Source organism: Gracilinanus agilis, chromosome 4 (genome assembly GCF_016433145.1).
Source record: "Gracilinanus agilis isolate LMUSP501 chromosome 4, AgileGrace, whole genome shotgun sequence".
Lineage (NCBI taxonomy): Eukaryota > Metazoa > Chordata > Mammalia > Didelphimorphia > Didelphidae > Gracilinanus > Gracilinanus agilis.
This window is the reverse complement of record NC_058133.1, coordinates 372,293,874-372,316,365: the sequence shown is the minus strand read 5'-3', so window position 1 is coordinate 372,316,365 and position 22,492 is coordinate 372,293,874. Positions and strand designations below refer to the sequence as shown.

At 34.0% G+C, this 22,492-nt stretch overlaps 1 protein-coding gene across 2 annotated transcripts in view; it reads left to right on the top strand.

Moving 5' to 3' along the window:
- The window catches only part of MAN1A1 (mannosidase alpha class 1A member 1), a 157,724-nt gene that overhangs the window by 19,480 nt on the left and 115,752 nt on the right, over positions 1 to 22,492 (top strand). The window lies entirely within an intron of this gene.

The window sequence follows — 22,492 nt, the reverse complement described above, 5'->3', positions numbered from 1 at the left end:
TGTTGATACTTAATGTTTCATAACTCACTTTTAACCACTAATGTACATCTATACTTGAGCACTAGTTTGGGGGTGGGGGAAGTGACACAGATTCTTATAGTTTATAAAGACTCAATGAAGGAAAGAGTAGGAAAAAATTTAATTACACTTTGTAAAAAAGTATAACATTTAAGTATATTAATATCACTTTATTAATTATATATAATTAATAAAATAGTAAAAATAAAATATAGCAAAAGTAAAAAGTTTAATGTTAGCTGGATACAATTAAGTGATGAAAAATATTTGATTCTTATGGTGACGGATTATTTTTAGGAGTCTTGTGTCAACTTTTGCCTAGAGATCATATGGAAAATGATTTTATGCTATAGAAAAATTTCTCTATTTCTCTTGTTGCTCAGTCTTTTCAGTTGTGTGCAGCTCTTTATGACCTCATTTTGGGGTTTGTTTGGCAAAGATAGTGGAGTAGTTAGTCATTTCTTTCTCCAATTCCTCCTCCAAGATGAGGAAAGTGAGGAAAACAGGGTTAAGAGACCCAAAGTCGCATAACTATTAAGTGTCTAAGGCTGATTTTGAACTTGGATCTTCCTGATTCTAGGCCCAATGCTCCATCTTTTTTTCTTATTTCTCTTCTTAGAGGTTTAGAAATAGTATAGAATTATTTTACCTTTGTTAAGTTGTCTAATTATATTTGCTTAGATAGTGTAAGATACTGCTTATATGTCTCTGGCTTTTATTTTAAGTTTTATTTAGAAAAATAGAAATATTTTAAGGAAAAACTAAATAGCTCTAGACCTAATTTTTATTTTTAATCTTTCTAAACCAGTTTCCTCATTTATAAATTGAAAGTTTAGATGAGATGATCTTTAATTTCCTTTACAAATGTTAAACTGTTCATTGACATTATAAAGACTCATATCAAATTGAACATCCTGGAATCAAAAAGTAAAAAATACATTATATTCAAGTAGTTAAAAATAATTTAGTTGCTTCTACTACTCTTATTCAAAATGAGAAAGTATTTATCAAACATCACTTTCATGTAATTTCATGGTCTAGAGAGTATTCTGACCAGAATTTATAAGAAAAGGATCAACTTTATAACTGTACCATGTTCACTGTACTGCTTTCGATGGTATATGGAATTGTCTCCCAAAGACTTGAACCCTGCTCAGGCTGGTACAGTGGAAGGAACGTTGTATTTGAAATTATTGAATTCCAACTCTTCAAAATTACCTTTTATACCGGGCAAAAGAATTTTTGTGGGCATTAGTTTCCTCCTTTATAAAAATGAGTAATAACTAGATAAATTTCTGATGATACTTCTATCTCAAAATCTAGGATCATGTTATCTTTTTTGGAACTTTAGTTGTAAAATCAAAACCTGATAGAGATACATAGATAATCTGAAAATTGTTTTAGGAGAAGATTTTAAAATTACCTGCTTAGGATGGAAAAGTTAATTGTTGGAGGTGCTTTGGTAAGACAGCTGTGATAATTTGAGATTAGCAGAACTGTGAATTGGTCTAGCCATTCTGGAAAATAATTTGGAATTATTCAAGAAAAGTTAATAAATTGTTTACTCTATATGATCCAGAAATACCATTACTGAGATTTTATCCCCAGAGTTTTAATAGTTAATAATAATTAATAAAATATATTTGATACTTTTTATTTAAAATTATACACATAATGTAAAAATTTATACACATAAATATATACACATATATTCATTGCAGTATCATTTATGGTAATAAAAAGAAACAAAATACAGTAGCTGAGAAATGGTTAATGTGAATGCAATAAAATATTACTGGACCATAAAGAATGATGGATATGAAGAACTCATTAAAACTTAGAAAGATTCTATGAAGTAGTGCAGAATGAAGAAAGAAGAGCTAACAGAACAATATAAATGTTAACAGTGAGACAAAACGAATGTCAATCAACCATTGCTGTTGATACTCTATTGCAGTGATTGGGAAGCTTGGTGTGTCAAAATTTGCCAAAAAAGCCAGCATAACTCAGGTGGTGTGTCACTTCAAGGAAAAAAAATCACAATTTTGTGATTTATAGTTTAAATGACAAATTGTATAATTGTAATATATAACTATTTAATAAACCAAAAAAGGTAAATTAATATAGGTAGAATTGTTGCCTATAGTGCACAGAGTGTCTATACTGCACTACAGCAAATGTTTCAGAAACTTCTACTTCTCTGTATGTGGCTGCATGGTGTCATCAAAAATGGCTACGTGTGGCATGTCATAGGTTTGCCATCACTGCTCTATTGTCTTGAGAGGAGACATCTTTCATTCATCAAGCTTTTCTTTATGCCATCATTGGCTGTCATGCTATTAAAGACTTTGAGTCAATTTTGGAAGGGTACATGGTCTTTGGGGAATTAGGGAAGAGTGTTTATGTCTCAATATTTGAGGGAGTTGTTTTTTGGTTCAAAAGAAAATTTATCAATAGTTTTAAAAAGAGAAAATTACTCCTACAAAAAAATTGTGTCACTCCAAATCTAAGGATAGCTGACTATACATAATGGGGGAAGTTGCCAAGATTCTGTGATATATAGATGTTGGCTTGATTCTGGGAGAATTTTCCCACCTCACATAAGGCAAGTTGTTTATTCTGGGAGTTGATGAGGGGCAGGAAAATGTACATATTAATTCCTTTAACATTTGTAAGAACTCAATAAAAATGTATACAGTGATCCCTCATCCAGGTGAAAATCCTCAAAATAGCAGAATTATATTTATTTTATTACTTATATATATTGTAAGGCTTTATAAACCCTTCCCACTCTCTAAACCTTTTCTATACTCTTATTAACTTTTCCCAAACTCTTATAAACACTGAGCCAATCAGTGCTCATTATACAGAACACAGCACTGTGGTTGGCCGCCTTTTGTTCCATCAGCCAATAGTACGCTGTGCACAATCTCAGGTTGGCGAAGTGGTGTCCTGCATTTCCTTGTGTACAATATGGTATTCATCTGCAAAAATCCCACAATATGGTGAAAACTCTGTGATACAGCATTAGATAATAGATTTTTTTAAACTGTGATATAGTGAAGCTGTGATAAGTGAATTGCGATATAGTGAGGGATGACTGTAATTGGGGGTGGGGGAACCTTAAGCTCAAAAATACTTTTTTAAACCACCATAATCATTAGAAATTTTTTACTGATTTTACGTTGAGAGGGGGTCTGAATTTAGTTTCTTAAAAATCTGTTTAAAAAAAATTTAAATATTTACTTTGAAAGGGGTAGTAATGGCGTTGCTAAAGAAACAAATCTTTGGTAACTTTAGATAACCAAGTGTTTCCCCCTTAGCCAGCACAATAAGAAAAATATGGATAATGTTCTTATTCAGAGAGCATTTTATTATGAAACATTTTTGAATTAATAAATGCTAAAATCTCATAACTGAGTACTTAAAAATGGAAGCCAGTATGGTGCCCCAAGATTGTTTTTAAAGACTGGCAGGGACTTCTTCTTTGTTTTGCATTAAGCTGCTTTTCTCTTTGCCCATTATCACCACATCTTAGACCCCTGATGGCAAACGTATGACATGCGTGTCACTGACATGCGTGTCACTGACACGCGTAGCCATTTTCGATGACAAGTGGCTGCATACAGAGAAGTAGGTTTGCTGTAGTGTAGTGTAGACACTCTGTGCAGGAGGCCAAAACAACTGTCACTGAGCGGGTAAGTTAAATAATTAGTTTTTGATTTATTAAATATAGTTATATATTACACTTATACATTTTTGTTATTTAAACTATAAATACTGCAAAATTATGGTGTTTTTTTTTTTTCTTGAAGTGACACACCACCCGAGTTATGCTTGTTTTTTTGGCAAATTATGACACACCAAGCTCAAAAGGTTGCCCATCACTGTCTTAGATCCTGGTACAGCTTTAAGGATACCTGGGGTCATTCTAAATGGAACAATAACTAAAGGTAGATAAAGAAGGCAAGTACCTCAGTTCTGATATATAGGGTTGAGGGCCACAATGAGGAACACTAATTTTATTTTAATATTTTTATAAATGCACATATTTTTGATTCTGTGGAATTTTGGTCTCCATCAAGGTGCATAGGTTACAAATAAAGGTTTCAACCCCACCCTCCCCATTCCCCCCATTAATAATGAATGAGTGAAAAGTCATTTATTAAGCCCTGTGCTAAGTAGAATACGAGGGACACAATTTTCAGACATTGATTTCTTGTCCTGCCTGCAAGTTGAAACGAAATCTTAACAAAAGGTTTTGAACTTCCCTAAAAAGGTCTTTTAAGATTGTGATTCCCTGATTATGGCTTCAGTATCCTGAAAGAGTAATCCCTACACCAACCTTTCTGATTATTCCTCAATATTGGAATCTTAAAAGCTTCCCTATCTAGTTTCAAAGACTTTAGAAGTTCCTTTGGGATTGGAGATGCATTCTCAGACATAAGCTTAAAGGTTTACTAAAATTTTCTACTTCAAAAACAACAAGGCTGGTAGCCATTGACTACGTCCCTTACAACATTTTCCTTGCCTTGTGCACCTCTCCATCCTCTTGTTTTAAATTGTTGAATCGGCTGTATCTCCATAAGCGTGCATACGTGTAGATAAGTATTAAATGTACCCTCAAAAGAAGTAATTATGAAAAAAATACAACTGGTTAAATGTCACTTTTGATGGAAGGAGAAATTTAAGGACTTATTCCATACAGTGGAAAGCTATGAAACCAATCTTACTTAGTTCCTATGCCAGAGACACTAGTTTTAGACAGTCTAGAAAACAGGGTGGCAGCCATGTATGGCTCAGACTTAATAATATAAGCAGTCTTGAAGGTGAGATTTTTATGACTTCATAACTCCTTTGAACTCCAGTGGCTTTCTGCAAATGTCTTAATGTATGTCACAAATGAAGGGGGTAGCAGAGTGTAGTTGAGGTACTTCCCAGAGAAGCACAAATTCTTGAATGGATTGAAGACTTATGGAGGCCAAAAACAAAACATGAAAATTCTAGCTTGATAGATTTAATTATAGTTATATGGTGATCACTGACATAATTCAAAGGAAAATACATGTTTTTTAAAAGGATAAAATATGTTGATATTCTTGATATTATTAAAATGATAGTGGTATACTTCATAGTGAAAAATATCTCTCTCCTCTTCCTCATCATTTACTAATTTTTTAAAAATGGAAGTTTTAAATAAATGTATACAAAGGGAAAGAAAAAGTTAATTTTAGTGAGGAATTGTTTTAGTTTTCTATTTCTACTTTAAACACCAGCATCTCTGGCAGTTGTTGTTGGTTTTGTTTTGTTGTTGGGTTTTTGTTTTTTTTTTGTGCAGAAACTACCAGAAACTTGATTTAAATTCATACACTGAACAACTTTAGATATGAATTCATATCTGCTATGCATTTCTAATGACAGGGCTAGAAACCAAGAAAGGCACGTTACAACATAGTTGCATTTTTGAAAATGTCGTTTTGTTAAGCTTCACAAGTTTGTTTTGTGACCATCTCTGGAACTGGTACAATAGTAATAACTACTTTATCTCAAACACTGTGATTACCAGGGATTAGTTCTAAATGTAATTGGCACCCTTCAACCATTTGGAGAAAGTCCAGTTCATTTCCGCTGATCTCATGCTGTTAGAATTGAGAATCTCTTCTGTCAATAGCAATAATGCTAAGGACTTAGTCGCATCATTGGTCAACTACATAAAAAATTAATTTGCCTAACAGACAGTAAAGTCGTTCTCTATATTTTTTAAATGAGTCTTGCTCAAGATTCTTACTTTAAAACTTAGCAATCAAAGATTTCTAAGAATGTTGTAAAGAAAATTCCAAAGTATAAAGGAAGAAAAAAAAATCTATTTTTTCCTAGGAGAAAGAATAGATGGATTGATCTCTTAAATTAAGGCTATATGGTGAAGGAATCAACTTTTTCCTGCATTGTACTATCTGCATTTTGCCAGCAAAAGTAATGAGTTTAGAACGTGGAGGTGGCGGGATCTAACTCCATTATTTGAACAGAAAGTTGTCATGATGCCTTAAGGGCTACATATCTGTATATATACTGCTGAAGCAAACAAAAGGATTACATATCTGGATAAACAAGTCTTTCCCTTTGTCCATGATAGAAATTCTTTGCTCTTCCTTTCTAGGACTCACTGGGGAAACATTCCTAATGGGCACTAGGTAGAGAAGGAATAGTCTTCTACCACTCTCCCTCAAACATTTAAGAGTTATTTTCTGTCTGTGACTGTTGTTCTGGCATTTTTAGTTGTGTCCTAATCTTCATGACCCCATTTAGAATTTTCTTGGCAAAGATACTGGAGTGGTTTGCTACTTCTTTCTCCAGCTCATTTTACAGATGAGGAAATTGAGGCCAACAGGGTAAAGTGGCTTGCCCAGGGTCACACAATTAGTGTCTGAAGCCATATTTGACCTCTGGTCTTCCTGACTACAGGCCAGGCACTCTATCCCCTGTGCCATCTAGCTACCCCATCTATGATACTGCCAAGGATTAAAGGCACTGAAGAGTCATCATAACAGATATTATTTACACAGGTGCTCAAGACAAGGTTGTAGAGTTATATTTCAAGTTGGAAGGGTCCTTATGTAGGCCATCTGCTTCTGCTGCCCTGATTTTATAGATAATGAAATTAAAGCCCTGAGATATTAAATGATTTGCTCAAGGTTACACAATTAGTAAGTAGCAGAGCCAGTAGCAGAGTTTAGGTTTTCTATCTTCATATTCAGTGTTCTTTTTGTTATAATAATTTTAAAACTTAAATCCTGAAAAATAATTGACTACTTGACAACATTGAGGAAAAATTGTAGATTACCTACCCACTTCTAGTAATTCACAAAAAATATTACCAGAAAGAATCTAGAAAACATTGCTAAAAACCACAAATTCCTGGACAGGAAAGTGTAGGAAACCTAGGTATTTTCTTCACTGCTATCTATTAAGGGCAAAGGCTTTAGAAGTGAATAATTAGTTAAGAAGATAGTGTCTGAAAACGGGATTTGGATTTTTGGACTGCAACTTGGAATATAGGAATGATGGAGCAGAGTCAGGATGGCAGAATGAGAAACAGCATTTTTGCCTTAGCTTCTCTATAGCCTCCTTCACAACAGCATTGAAAGTATATCATGCTAAATTCTGAACAAGAAAGCCAAAAGAAAAAGTCACATTGAGTCATTTTTCTAGCTCAGGGAAGCTTAGAAAGCTATGTAGACTCTAGGACAGCACACCAGCAAAGGGGAGCACCTAGCAAGTGTGGGCCAAAGCAGGAAGCATTCTAGGACCTAGAGAAGATAAGGAGATTGAACATTGGTACAAGAAACACTTGAGCAGAAAAAGATACCAAGAGACCCCTATAGTAGCATCAGGAACAGGAAGAAGTGCCATCTGGCAGCTTTGTTGCCAAGGTAGAGATGAGAGATCATTAAGAGAGCAGAGCCCCTGGCTATGTAAGGAACAAGTTCCAGAAATATAACTGGGTTGCTTTGAGCCCAAGTAGATAGTGGGAATTAAGTTCTAGTTTTTAGGTTCACACATAACTCTATAGTAGAACAAACCAGGACAGAAGACCAAATCAAAGTGAGAAGAAACTGAAAAACAATCCAGGAGGCCAATAGTGACACTAACATAAAGTCCAGAGTCTAGAGTTAGACTGGAAAATAAGCAAAGAAAAAACCTGACCATAAAATGTAGGAATGACTGCTTTTAGCCAGCAATAGAGTATATTTAATGGGAAGAAGAAGATCTTCTAGGAATCTTATAAATCTATCAAAGAGGGCTTTAAACTGAAAAGGAAAGGGAAGGAAGAAAATAAAATATGTAAATCTGCCTAGGTAGATACCACAGAAAAGACACAAAGTTCACCTTTAACCAACTCTTAAGAAAGATCCAGTCTGTTCAAACCTGTAGCTTTAGAAGTCTTTGTACAAATGCACACATTGTGGGTGAATAAGAAAAATGACTTGGAGATTCAAATGTACAGTGGCAAATCTGAGTTCATCTGACATTTGTTGGAATAAATGAAACCTGAATGGAATATGGCTCTAGAATAGGAATTCTCAACATTTTGTGCCATGGATCTCTTTGGCCATTTGATAATGTCTGTGGATCCCTTTAGAGAATATTTTTAAATGTATAAATACATAGAATTACAAAGGAAATGAATACTTTGAAATAGTTATACACACATACACATGCATATTAAGTTCATGGATCCCAGGTTAAGTTCCCTGTGCTAGAAGGTTATACCTTATTAATGATCATAATAAAATTTTAAAAAGAAAAGACAATAAATGTTATACTTTAAAAGTATTAGGGAGACTGCATAATAGCATTTTGTACTGAGAATACGAATTCGTATGAGAAAAATCTAGGGACTGAAGAGTAAAGACGAAGAATAAAGGCTGAGCTACGTTGTTCTCAAAGTATACTGCAGACCACCTGAACAAAAAGTGGAACTGGATAAGTTCCATAAAAATCATAAATATGGCAGTGATTCAGGACTTTGATTTTCCAGATGTTTTCTAGAATTGTATCTCTGGTTAAATAGTAGGACCCATAGAATAGCCATTACCTGGAAGGAAAGTCTTCAATTCAGTTATTTAATTGCTTGTTACACATCATACTAAAACAAGACCTTTTTTGCCCATAGTTACTAATCTTATGAAATTTGCTGTAGTGGTACACCAAGTAAATTCAAGTCTTTACCAGATCTTCTGCCAAAGTCCTAATCTAATGTCTTCTTGACATGGAATTCATCCATGAGACAAGAAGCACCAATAGAGAAAAACATCTAGTAGCTACTAATAAGCTGGTATGGGCAGGGCACTGTATAATTATCCAAAGTTAAATGTGGAAAGGCTCACACGATGAATTTTTTGGCCACTAAAACTTCCTAAGTTGTAGAGGTCAACACTGCATGAAATGTTTTAATTTCATTAGAGGATAGGAATGAACATCAATGGAATGATTTCTTTCAAGTATTGAAATATGTATATAAACGGCTTGTAATGAAATGAGGGGGGAAAACTTCATAAGACACAACCCAGAAAAATGGAAGGGTTTGGGCCAATCTTGATGGAAATTCAATTCTGTGATTGACAAGAGAAATAAGGAACCTAAACTCCCTAAGAAGCCTTCCTTAATCAATTAAGTATTTATTTGCACCTAATAGATGTCGATTACTGTTAGCAGATACGAGAAAATTATAAGACATTGTACCGTTTCCAAGAACTTTTGGTCTGGTTGGAGAGATAAGACCTATAATTAGAGAACATTACATGCTGGCATATAATTAAGTCCTAGATAGTGTGGTTTAAACTACATGTGTTTCAGGTGTTTGGAAGTGAAAGAGAATATTGTAGCCTGAAATAATAGGAAAAAGTTCATAGAGAAGATGGGAATTGATCAGGCTATGGAAAGAAAGGAAGATTTGGGGTAGGCAAAAAGAATATAATTCTATGCAAATAGAAGACTAAGAGCAAAGATCTTTGCAGGGAAAGATTAATTTAAAGACATTTAAAGTGATGGTAGAGACTAATCTGACTAAAACAAATGATGGTTAGAAGGACAGGAATACTTTTTTTCTAAAAGAAATTTAAAAATGAGAGCTACTGTAACTGCCATCAGGAAGATAAAGACTCTTACCTCCCTTCCAGTCCATGGAAACATTGCTGGAACTTACTATTATTTCTAAAAGTGGAGCAGGGCCCCAAATATATAGATAAGAAAAAATGAAATTTTTCAGTTAAGGGAAATTTAAAATTTAAATTAAAAAAGTTATATGCCTTTTTCTTTTATAGTTATTACCTGATATATTCTTCTCCTATTAAACTCTCTTTTATACAAAGAAAACCAGTTCAGCAAGATGATAACTGACAAAAATTTGTCCTGCCATGTCTAGCACTTTCCTACTAGTGGAAGACAAACATGGTTCATCAATATAAAGAAATTTTAGTTTTTGCTAAATTACTATTTTTACTGATTACTTTTGGCTCTGTCCCGTGTAGGCATGGGTGTCAGTGGTGGAAAATTAGCTTCCACCATATCCCAAACATATATTTTTAAAAATTCACTCATACGTCAGTACTTGAAGAATTGAATCTCTTCCCTGACTATATACAAAGCTAGGTCCTTCTCTATGTTTGAATGGAATTACCTGAATTCATAGAGCATATTCAGCTGGTAGAGAAAGGACATTCAAACATTCTTTTTTTAAAATTGGTTTTTAAGTGACTAATTGAAGCTTAAGAGGAAAATGGGGATGGGGAGCACATGGATAGTGATACATTAAAACTGAAAAGAAAATTTCCCATGTGAAAAGTTGCTAAGTAGAGATGTTTCTACTTACTGGGTCTACCAAAATCTGTCTAGGCACTTGTGTCTTTAATTCTCAATCAACTAAACATTAAGCTAACACTTTTGAGGTTGTTTGTTTGCTCTGTTCTCTTCTGATGATTTGCCATAGATTTCCTCAAGAGGTTTTTGGTCAGAATGGAGAGATGGTAACAAATAAATTGGTATTCAGAAGGCAGTAATTCAGAATCACATTTCAGTTCAGAGGGTCTTAATTTATTTCTAAGTTACCTGCCCCCTCCTTCTATATCTAGAGAGAGAATTTTAAGCTTCAGAAAGTAAGCCTTTTAACTGCTTTTGCATTCAAACACTTAAAAGGTAATTGGGGAAATGGATAAATGAAATCCAGAGAGGATTACAGGTTTTCAATTTTGCTTCAAATTTCAATCTCCTTATATAAAATTTGTACTCAAGGCTGGCTTCACATAGCCACTTTAACATGCTTCTAGATCACCCTTACCATTCAGATGTGATCAAAGAAAGCAAATTCATTTTTTAGCACTATCTTCTTGTTAAAAACAGAATGAGGAGAGTCAAAATCCTCCTCTTATCCAACACCATCTATAGCATAAAATTGAAACAAACAATAATGGTGTTGGTTGCTCTTCAGGATTCTCTATATCATTGCTTCCCTGAATTAACTATGTCTCAAAATGGACTAATTTACTCTTCATCCGCTTTCCATCTGGTGAGAGTATTCATGAACCATGAGATGACCAGACGGGAAGAAGAAGAAGAAGTAACTTCCATGCACATTCCATGCACATTCTAAGGTTTATGTAATAGCCACTTAAGAAAACAAAAGTAGGACTTACATTTAAGGCACCAAAGGCAGGGGGATCCGCTTGAGGGAATTGTAATGTTATAAATTGTTACAACCTAAACCTAAAATAATAGTATTGGGAACCAGGGCAAATGAATGTCTTCAACATAAAGAAAAGGAGTCCTATTGTCTCATAAAGGAAACCAATGAGATTTTTTTATGCCCAACAGTATTCTTGTCTGAGAGATTTGGGGATGCTGCCTAACGGCTGTGGATATTAATAAATGAGTGGGAGGAAATTCAGTTGCTTCAACTCTGCTAGGAGTCATAGACTCGATGGAAATAGCATTGGAATGAAGAGTCCAAAGACCTGAGTCAAGCACCATATACTGTGTGACCCCAGAGAGGGCATTTAGCCTTTGCTGTTTTTTCCCCGCGTGTAAAGCAGGATGTTAATACTTATCCACCTTTCACAAACGTCAGTGGGCATCTAATCCATGAGTATTGTGTGCGGAGTGCCGGGCCAGGATTGTCTGAGAGCAGTGCCCTCGCTGCCGTGTCACAGCCCAGGAAGATGTGACTCCAACATAACAACGTGAGGTAGAAGCCGAGTGCTTTGGGATTTAGAAAGACTGAGGTGTGATCAGTGAAGGATGGAAGGAAGAAGCGATCGTGGGGGCTTATCAGACACCGTAAAGCACAGGAAGGCTTTCAGCGGTCAGGGATGGAGAATGGGAAGAGGGGGCGGGATGATATAGGTGTGAGAAGTAGGGAACAGTCCCACCGAGAGTCCGTGAAGATTATATCCTAGGTTGGAGAGGACTTGGAAGGCCAATTAAGGAATTTGTTCTTTGTTCTGTAGGGAATGGGAGAACCTGTGAAACAAAAATGGACATAATCAAAACAGTACATTTTTTCGGAGTGGGAAAAGAATAATTCAAATAGGAAAATGGTAATGAAAGTCTAGATGGTGTGATAGAATATATGAGAAGGGGACAGATCAGCAGCCAGCGCAGAAGTCAACACTACAGGATTTAACAGCTGATCAGCGTAAGGGATGAGAGAAGTTTTGCCATGATTAGAAAAAAGTCTTAATGGACTTTGCCTTCTGTCAAGTTTAATGCTTTTTACTTTTAGATGTATGGAATGACCTGTCTTTTCACCCATGGCATAATTAGATCATGGGGTCATAGATTTAGAGTTAAAAGAGACCTTAGAGGTAATTATCTGGTCCAGTCTACTTAAAAAAGGTACACAGAAAAGTGGAGCTAACTAGTGAAACAGACACAATATAGAAATGTACCACAAATAAAATTATTATAATAATGATAGCTGACATTAATTTAATGCTTATGTATGCTAAGCACTTTGCAATTATTATTTCATATGATCCTCACAACAATCTTGGGGAGGTAGGTGCTATTATATTAGCTCTATGTTCAGTTGAGGAGTCAGAGATAAAATAACTTGCCTAGGATCACAGCCAATAAATGTCTAAAGTCAAATTTGAACTCAGGTCTTCCTGATCTCAAGCCAGGCATTCTGTCTGCTATATTACCTAATTGTTCCAGGCTCTATCTATATTGACTAAACTTAGTATTTTGTTTAATTTTGTGAATTAGTTAACCTCAAATGGATAGAAAGACAACAGTTAACTTATTTCTCCTTTGGAAATCTACACTGATTTCAGTGTAGAGGGACTTGGGCATCTAAGGGGTACAGTGGAGAGATATTTGCCAAGAAAACCTTAAATGGAGTCATGAAGCATTAGACGCAACTGAACCAACTTAACAAAAACAACAACATAGCAGGATTATGGTTAATAAAATATTCCTAAATAAAAATATTTTTATTTTTTAAAACTTTTATATTATATATTATAAAATATTAAAATAGGTAAATAGATAATAGGTTTATAATACAATAAATATATAAATAGAGATATTCATAAAATTTTTCTAAAAAATTTTAAATTCATAAAATTGTGGCTTATAAAGATGAGTATAGCTGACTTCCACTGAAGTCATACCCTAATGATTTATCAGAGCATGGTGCTAATCCCAGGTTCCAAAAGGCCATGCCAGTAAATACAATCTCTAGCTGCTCTTCCCACAAATGAAAAGTTTTTGATGGATGTGTGTTATGGCATAATATTATGATTTTCCTCTGAGGACTAGCAGTGATACTGATCAACTGAGGGCTAGCCACTAATGGACAATTTTTTTAAGGCATAGAAATTCACACATACCCCTGACAAAGAATCATGGTATCTTAGATTTGAGCTGAATGGGAACCCAGAGTCCTTGGAGCCCAACACCCACATTTTAAATATGAGGAAACTGAGACCCAGAGAGGTAAGTGACTTTCCAAGATCACACAGTCAGTAAGAGACAGAGTTAGAACTTGTTCCTCTGAAAACTCCTTCAGGGAGTTGGAATCTTCATCGCTGGGAAGTATACGTAGAAACCATGTATCTTTTGAAATAATTGAAGAATAATTTGTGAAAGCTAAGTATTACTTTTTACCTCTAAAAAAAGATTGTCTCAATGTAGTCTAAAATAATTGAGTTTGCCAGGGATTATAAAATGGTAGAGGCCTAATGAAATTTTAGTAGAGAGAACCATGAAAAAAATCAATACATGCATACTTTTTTTTAAGGTGGTTTAGTAAGAAGTCTGATGTTGCCAATTTAGGATCAATTTAGAGTACTGAGCAAGAGTACTAAAGAAATTTAAAATGTTATATTGAGCAATATGTCTTTTACAATAGCCAACAAAGCCAAGTTATTAGGGTATTCTATTGGCAATGAAAGACCAAATACTATGAAGTCGAATAAAGATTAGAAGGCATCCTTATAGAATATCTGCCTGGAGAACATTAATATATCTTCATAAATAGGTAGGCAAGGGAGAAAGAAAAGGAAATTTGAAGTCTTAAAATAAGCATTATATATAACACAGATCTTTTTTACATATCCACATGGATATCCACATCCATATGTCTCCCCTCCCTCCACCTTCCCCTCAACCTTAAGGTGTTAAAAAGATAATTATAGTCAAGATTAATTTTCACTTTTCTGCCTTAATTACTTTCCATTCTGACCTTATCAATACCATTTTCAAGAGGGAACATTTTCTAGGAATTTTTATTTGCTATATTTCTAAAATATGAGCCATTAGACATTAACTGTTTATTGAAATTTTTTTGGATTTTTCTCTGGTAACCCCAAATAAAGTAACTCACATTGTTGGAAATAGAAATATACAGTTTTTATATATAAAAATATGAGTTTTCAGGATGACTTAAAATAACTTATTTACACAATTATTCCTCTCAATTACTGGATCATCACAAGAAAACTCCCATTTATAACATATGACACTTCATTGTGAGTATAATGTTTGAAAAACGAAAGCAAAGATTGTATAACTGGAAGGAAAATTAGAGATTATTTAGTCCATTCCACTTATTTTATAGGTGAAGAAACTGAGGCCTAAAGAGCTTAAATGATTTACCCAAGGTCTTACAACACAGTAAGCCATTAATGGAGCCAGTGTTTAAATTCAGATCTCTCTAAACCCAGTGTTTCTTCAACTTAAATAGCTATTAATTTCTGGTTCTTGTGCTGAACTGGGAGGGAAAAACCAGGTTACATTTTGAAAACCATTCAGCCACCTTCTCCATCATAAAGTCTATTCAAATATATTCAACTAGTGAAGACTAAAGATATTTTCAGTTAAGATCATTTTTTAATGGTATAAAAAATAAAATGGTATAAAACATTTGAATGCATAACTTCTCAGACAACATAATAAAGGACAATGATGTTTATTATCAGCAGTTAATAATAGGCAGCATCAATAGTAGCACCTATTTTTAAATTTTTACTTAATCCTCAGAGGGTATGTATTTCATAAACCAACTTATTTTTATTACTGTACCTTACATAATAAAACTTTAAAATTACAGTTAATAATTTAGTTTAAAACACTGATTTTCAATTTTAATTTGAAAGGAAATAATTTTTCTGAGGGGGAAAACCCTCAGAGCAAAAGCAAGAGCACTACAGGTGTGATTTTATTTTGTGTTTTTTTAAAGAAACTATGTTAAAAAATAAATATTCCTAGCTTATTCTTGTTTTTTTTTAATTTAAGCCACTCCCCTCTCTTCTATCACTTTTTTTCATTTCATATTATTTCTTTGTAAAATCTAATAACTAGAAACAATAAAAGTACAAGTAAAAATTAGTATTGTTTTTTGTTTGCATTTGGCAAACCTGAAAACAAATTCTTTTCAAATCACATTTTTAAAAATTAAAAGCAAGTCATGTCAGTACTCATAAAAACAATTCAAGAAAATTTAAAAGTTTAGAAAACAGATAATTTAACTTCATGTCATTTTATGACAAATCTTAAAATGGATTTTTTAAGAAAGAGAAGATTAAAAACTGATCTGAAGAGAGAGACTACAAATGTGGTAGTATTAATTCCCTTTTAATGAAATGAACTTTTCATTTCTTTTTCTTTTGAATAAAGCAAATTTCCAAGTATACCAATAGGGATCAGCATTTTAGTTCTTGCTTAAGTTCCAATATTTAAGTGACATTAATCCTATTTTTGTACTCTGGAACCTACTATGGTGTCCTATTACATCAAAATTTAATCTCATTTTATCAAGTGAGGGAGTGAGAGAAGGGTGACATGCAAGATTATCTAAGATGAAGTCCCAGCTCTCATAGAATCACATTCAAATAAGATATGACATAGACATAATAAAAATATAAACCAAGTGCTTTTTGAGGCCTTATCAGTTTTACACTTAAAATTTTTCTCCCATTCTAAACATTTTTTTTTCACTTACTATGTCCGTATCCTATTTCAGTTCTCCATTACCTTTTAGATATCTTATGACAATAGCCTTCTAATTGGATTCCATTTCTACTTTTCTGCCTTGTCCAGAATCCAGCCTCCATGTAGCTGCTAAAATAGTGGTGCTAAATTACATGTCTATGTCACTCACATGCTCAAGAATCTTCAATAAGTCACTATTACTTCTGGGATAAAATATCATCAGTTTGGCATTTCAGACCTTTCAAATTATTGAGTCCTGCAGACTTCTATATTTATTTAATATTGTTCTCCTTCTTGCACTGTCTGTTCTAGCCAGTTTGTCTTACTTGCTTTCCCTGAATTTATTAGCATTTTCATCTCCTTTCTTCCTGCCTTTTCTCAAGGCTTTGCCCCATTTTTGAAATGTGCCCCCTACCCCGCTCTGCCCTTAAGAATCCTTAGCTGACTTCAAGGCTTTGTTCATATAGAGCTGACAAGAATTCCTCTAGTTTTTAGCACTCTCCCTCATTAAATATATTGTAAAAAGCACTTTCCAGACCTTTTTCACATCACTAGATCTCATATATTTTACCTCCCAACCAAACTCAACTGTTTCACAAACTTCAAAAGCTTTCTCCTGCTTCCATAAGGTCACATAATGCATTCCCCACTTTAAAATCTGTTTCATATGAAGGACTGTGTGAAATGGAAAAAAAAAAAGTTTAAGACACAACCCTCTCCTTCAAGAACCTTGTGGTACATCATTTGGGGAATAAAACAATTTTTTAAAAAACTACACACACACAAGGTCATGGTACAGTAGAACTGGTACTATAATTAGAGTCAGAGGATGTGGGTACCAAAGTGTGACCTTGAGCTAATCACCTAATCTCTAGAAATTTCAATTTTTTGCTTATAAATTAGAAAAGACTTTGATTAGGCCCCTTCTGGTTCTAACATTATGTTCCCAGAAATCTCAGACCATAGTAGAAGAGGTATCCCAAGACCATAGGTACAAGGATAAATGGGATAAACAATAAATGCTTAAAGAATGTAGAGAGAGGTCAGGTTTTAAGTGCCTCTGTGCTATAAAGAGAAACTTGTGACACTTCTATAATAAAGCTTTGTAGGGGTCTATTGCAGGGCCTCCGATTTTGCCCTGTGGCAGAACATATTCTAGAAATTGCCGTTGTATTTATAGTAGCTTCTCAAAATGCTGAAGTGGGATGGGGGGAGTGACAGCCAGAAGAGAGACGATGTGTGTCCAAAATACTGTTCCAAACACAATGGGTATAAAAACCTCATTAGTAATTTAACTTAAAAGTAGTATAGGACAGATCTTCTGTAAGCAGAGTTTTAGCTCCTATGAAATAGTGAGTTTTTTAAAAATAAGGTAATCTTTTATTAACATAGCTGATAAAAAATAGGCTAAAATATGGAGTATGTGCTAACTCTTCATTTTAATAGTGTCAGAGTGAAACTAATTCTGGCAATAGAGTTTATAGACATTCCATTTCAAGTTATCAAGAATTTAGACAAATTCCATAATATTCTATAACACCTTGTTATATAAGCCACTTGGGGATTTCAAATCTTTTCTCAGTAAGGTGATAATGTGCCATAAGTAAAATAAACTTTAAGTTTTCTCATATAACCTGTTTATTTAATAAATGGAAGCTCATTTTAAAATCACATCTAACTTGTATATAATAATCAAATATTCAGAAATTACTTGCGCTTTAAATTAAGTAATTGTATCTCTTCTCTCCTCCAAAACATTTTCTTTAATCAGTTGCTTTTTAAAATTTAATTAGAAGACTCCATTTTCACTTCTAAAAATTTCAACTCCTGGTATGTTTAAAAATTTTCCTAAGTACTTAAACATTTTGAAGTAAATTACCCTTTAAAATAAGTACGATTCTCTGAAAAATATTTGCATTATTAAAAGTAATATGTCTAAGTAATACAGTGATAGTTCAGTTGAAGGAAATCTCTGAAGAATTAAAAGTAGTTATAACCCAGAAGACAGTGAAGAGTCACCTGGTTGGTGCAAGCAGTCTATAATAAATGACCAGTGAGGAACTTTGATCTAGAACAAGAGTAAGAGATGCCATCAGGGACATGCATGCTAGGTCACGTAATGAGGGCAAGAAGTAAAATGTGGACAGCTCAGATAATTCCTTAGTAAAATCCAGGCTCTATGAGAAACTGAGCAAAGCTTCTGGGATATTAGGTGGGCCACCTATGGCAGGACCTGGACATGGAATTAAATATGATACATAGGCACGAATGGGTTGCCAGTAACATTGTTGAAAGGGATATCCAGATGCATGAGAAACACAAATCCATATGAGATTTGGTCCAACTCTTTCAAAATATAAAAGTGACTCGTTATTAATGACTTCATTTTCCTAATGAGCTATAAAGACATATGGCAGTGCCTATCTTGGTTTCTGTGGTCAAAGGGAGTACCAACATTCTCTCATTTTTGTTTTCTACCTTAAATGAAACAGTAACTAAAATAAGCTTTATCAGATTACAAAGAATAAAGATGTTTTTTTTAATACATATATCTTTTTAAAAGCCCAGAATCTCTTCCTCATCTTATTACTTCTTAAGAGAATGATGCATTTCTTTTGATTCTCCAGTCATGAACAATTATTTCCCTTTGGAAATCTAATTTATGTTCTCAGGGTAAAGTGATAAGCTTTGATGTTCTATTCTAAAAAAAAAATTCCTCTTGATAAAGCTAAATTTTTTTTAAAGAATTGCCATTGTAAATCAGAAAATGATCGAGTCAGTTAAAGAGTTTGCCTAATTTTGAGGATTGGCAAGGCAAATAGGGCATAAAAGACAAGAGGAAAAAGGATTTTAGTATCAGTCTGACTAGCTCAACAAGCATTTATAAATTACCCACTACTATATGTATCAGACTGCTAAATCTTGTACTAAACTTTAGAGATAGAGAAAAATGAAACAATACCTGCCCCCATAGAGTTTACATTGTTCCAGTGTCAGTCACTGTCTTAAGTGCTTTACAAACATTCTCTCATTTGATCCTCACAACAACCTTGGGATAGAAATGCTATTATATGTTACATATGAGGAAATCAAGGCAGGTAGAAGCCAAATGACTCACTTGCCCAGAGCACTACAGAATTAGTAATTGTCTGAGACCGAATTATAACTCAGATTTTCTTGACTCTAGAACTGGCAGTCTCTCCACTGTTCCACCAAGACCCTAACAGAAGAAGATAGTGTGTGATAGGGAAAAGAAAGAGCATGGCACTCGGACCCAGAGCTCCATCCTTCCATGGATGCCAGCTTTGACTCCGCCACTCACCTGACCGAGTGATTTGAGGGCAAGTGAACTGACCTCTGAGGGCACCAATTTCCTTACCTATAAAATAATGGAGTTAAGAGATGACCAACAAAGTTCCTTTGGACTATGAAATTATATGAGACATCCAGAGAGAAGCATTTCAGGGTCCTTGGAGATTTGTATTTGATAGGGCTTTTTTAGATGCCTAAAGCGGGATCATTTGAAAATTGAGAAGGTTGGTGTATAAGAAGATGTAGGTTATAAATTTGGGGGTTTAGGACATATACCAGTCTCAACTCTTCTCATGCTCATGGGGTTGTACTAGTTAAAATGTGGGGAAATTCTTTTGACATTTTTTTTTGTTGTTGTTGGGCTGCTTTTGAATTTAGCTGGGCCAGATTTATATGACAGTTGGTATTCACGGATAGTAAAATAAATGAAGTTCAGCTTTCCTGTTGTCCAATTCCATTTACTGGTAATATTTAGCATCATAATGCAAGTCTGATAATCCTTTAAGTTCGAGATACTGCATTCTAGTGGTGAAATTATCTATATAATAGGTTGACGTTTTAGATTAGAATAATGGTGTTATCCAGGTTCTGTTTTATGCTCACATCATATTGGAAATAGACATAATTGACAAGTGAGAGTTTGAAGAAGCTGTAAATAAACTCCTTAGATTTTGCGTGTGTTTATATCTAGCCCAAAAAGATGGAATAGAAGAATGTTGATAATATGATCCCCAAAAGGACATTTTGTATTAAAGTTTTTACCTGATATTCTTGAAAAGTTAATTTTTTATGACATTTGAATGATTTCTGATAAAATGTAATAGAAAGCACTGTCAGGTTTTCTAAACTTGACATTTTTACCTTACTTCAACTTTCAGAGCTTTAAATAAAATTTGAAGAGTTGGAGATGCATCAAATTCCAACTCTAACATTATATAAGGAAAATTGATTCTCTCACCCCACCCTGTACTTTACTCGCTATTTTAAAGATCACTTTCTGCTCAACTTCCTGAAACAAAAGCAGGAGAGGAGTCAAGTAGAGAGGAGTCAAAGTATATAAGCACAACTGGTCTTCAGAACTGAGCCCTTTCATTGCCAAGAGGACAAGCAGGAAGAAGGAAGGCATTCTGAAATTTAGAGCTAATTACTGTTTTTCTCCTTCAGCTTAACTAGAAAGAGAATCTGTCTTTTTCAAAAAAAAAGTTTTTTTACTTTTTCTGTTGGATTGTTTTTGAATTTAGCTGTGGCAAAAAGGCTCGGACTTTTCTTGTTCAAATCCATTTTGGGGGATATTCAGAGGCATAATACTAACTTAATAATTTCTCAAATGGAGTTGAGTTATGGATTCATTCTAGTGGTAAAATGATCTATAATAGGTTGATATTTGAGATTAAGGTAGTTCTAGGGACTCTCCTTTCAAATTCAATATTCTTTTATACTTATTTTTAATTTTTTTATTGCATGCTTCCATTGGACTTGAACCAATTACCAGATTTTTACATATAATTACAACTTCCAATAGGACAAATTTATATAATGCAGTCACTTAAGAGGGTCCCTAATTTGTACTGATTGGGCCCCAGCTATATTCTCACTTGAATGTTTAAATTTATGGGAAGGCCAAAACAAAAGCCTTATGCTGCAATTATTTTGAGTCTGGCCATAGCTACTAGTAGTTCTTGGATCTGTTATGAGGGGTAAAAGAGGTAAACGCAGTCTTCAAGGCTTTCTTTCTTGAGAATTTCATGAAGAGGTTAAGAGAACACGATGGAAATGAAGGCAGAGAGAAGTTCTGTTTGGCTTTAGTGTAAAATACCTAAGGAGGTAGACACAGCTGAACAACTTAGGTAAGAGCTTGAACAAGTAGTTTGGAACTCATTTATGTAGAATATTGAATATTATTTAGGAGTTAATACTTCATTTAGAAGATAATTGAGAGCCATGGGAGGTTGGTTGTTATAGTTTTAAAGAACTAATATGTTTGTAGTGGTCCATTAAAAAGAATACTGGGATAGCACTCTGAAAGATGGATTGGAGAAAACAAAGACTTCAGGGAAGAACTTTTTACGGGAACATTTTAGTAGTCAAGTAGGAAGAAACGAAGAGCTGTGGTGATTTTAGCAGAGGAGAAGAAGAATGGGAAAGACATGGCAGTAGAAACGACAGAACCTGGCAACTGATTTAATTTTTTTTAGAGGAAGGAAAAGGGACTCAAAGATGATCATAATGTTAGGAGGCCAGGAATAGGGTTGGAATAATGAATCAAAATTAAGAAGGCAGGGAAAGGTATAGATGTAGGGGGAAAGATAATGAGTTGAGTTTCAGGTGCTAGTGAGACCCTAAGGTGCAAATATAGGTTCTAATAGCTAGTGCTCTGAAATATAAGAATCTTGGGGAATACATATTCACAAGTCTAAGAGAGGAGGAAGAATAGAGTGGTCAGAGAGAAATTTGAAGAGACCTAGACAGACAGACGGAAGAGTCATTGAGATGAAGGCATTAAAAAAAAAGATTTTATTTGATGATAGAGAGCTTAATATTATCTTGGAGAGTTTCAGTAGAGCAGCAGATTTAGAAGTTAAATTAATATGGACTGAGTGAGTGATGAGAAAGTGAAGACTATGAATTTTAAGTAATATTTTTCAGAATATCATTTTTCAAAATAGAAATTTTTCAGTGAAAGAATGATGACTTGAGAGAGTCATAACGTCAAGAAAAGTTTTGCTCTCCCCTGACCCAGGTGACATAGTTAAGGACTGGAAACATATAAGCATGTTTTAAGATTTACAGAAAGGACTAAGTATAGAATGGAAGATTTTTATATGCATGAGAAATAGGAAGGAGAGATAATATGGTTGACTTGGTCATAGGAGAAAATAGTAGAGAGTTTAGCTTTGGTAAAATGGAGAGTCAACTCTTTTCTGAGACTGCAGGGAAGGAGGGTAAAGATAGTGAAAAGATCAGAGGAATTTAAACTAAAAAGATTTTTTAAATTATAGTTTTTATTTAAGTGCTAAGATTTTTTTTGGCAAACATGAAGTAGTTCATTAAATGTTTATGAAGTGAATTTTTATTAAATTATTAAATTATTTAAATTAAATTAAAATTTTATTAATTAAAAAATTTAAATATCACTCTTTGAAATACAATAAATGACAAATTGCACTTAAAA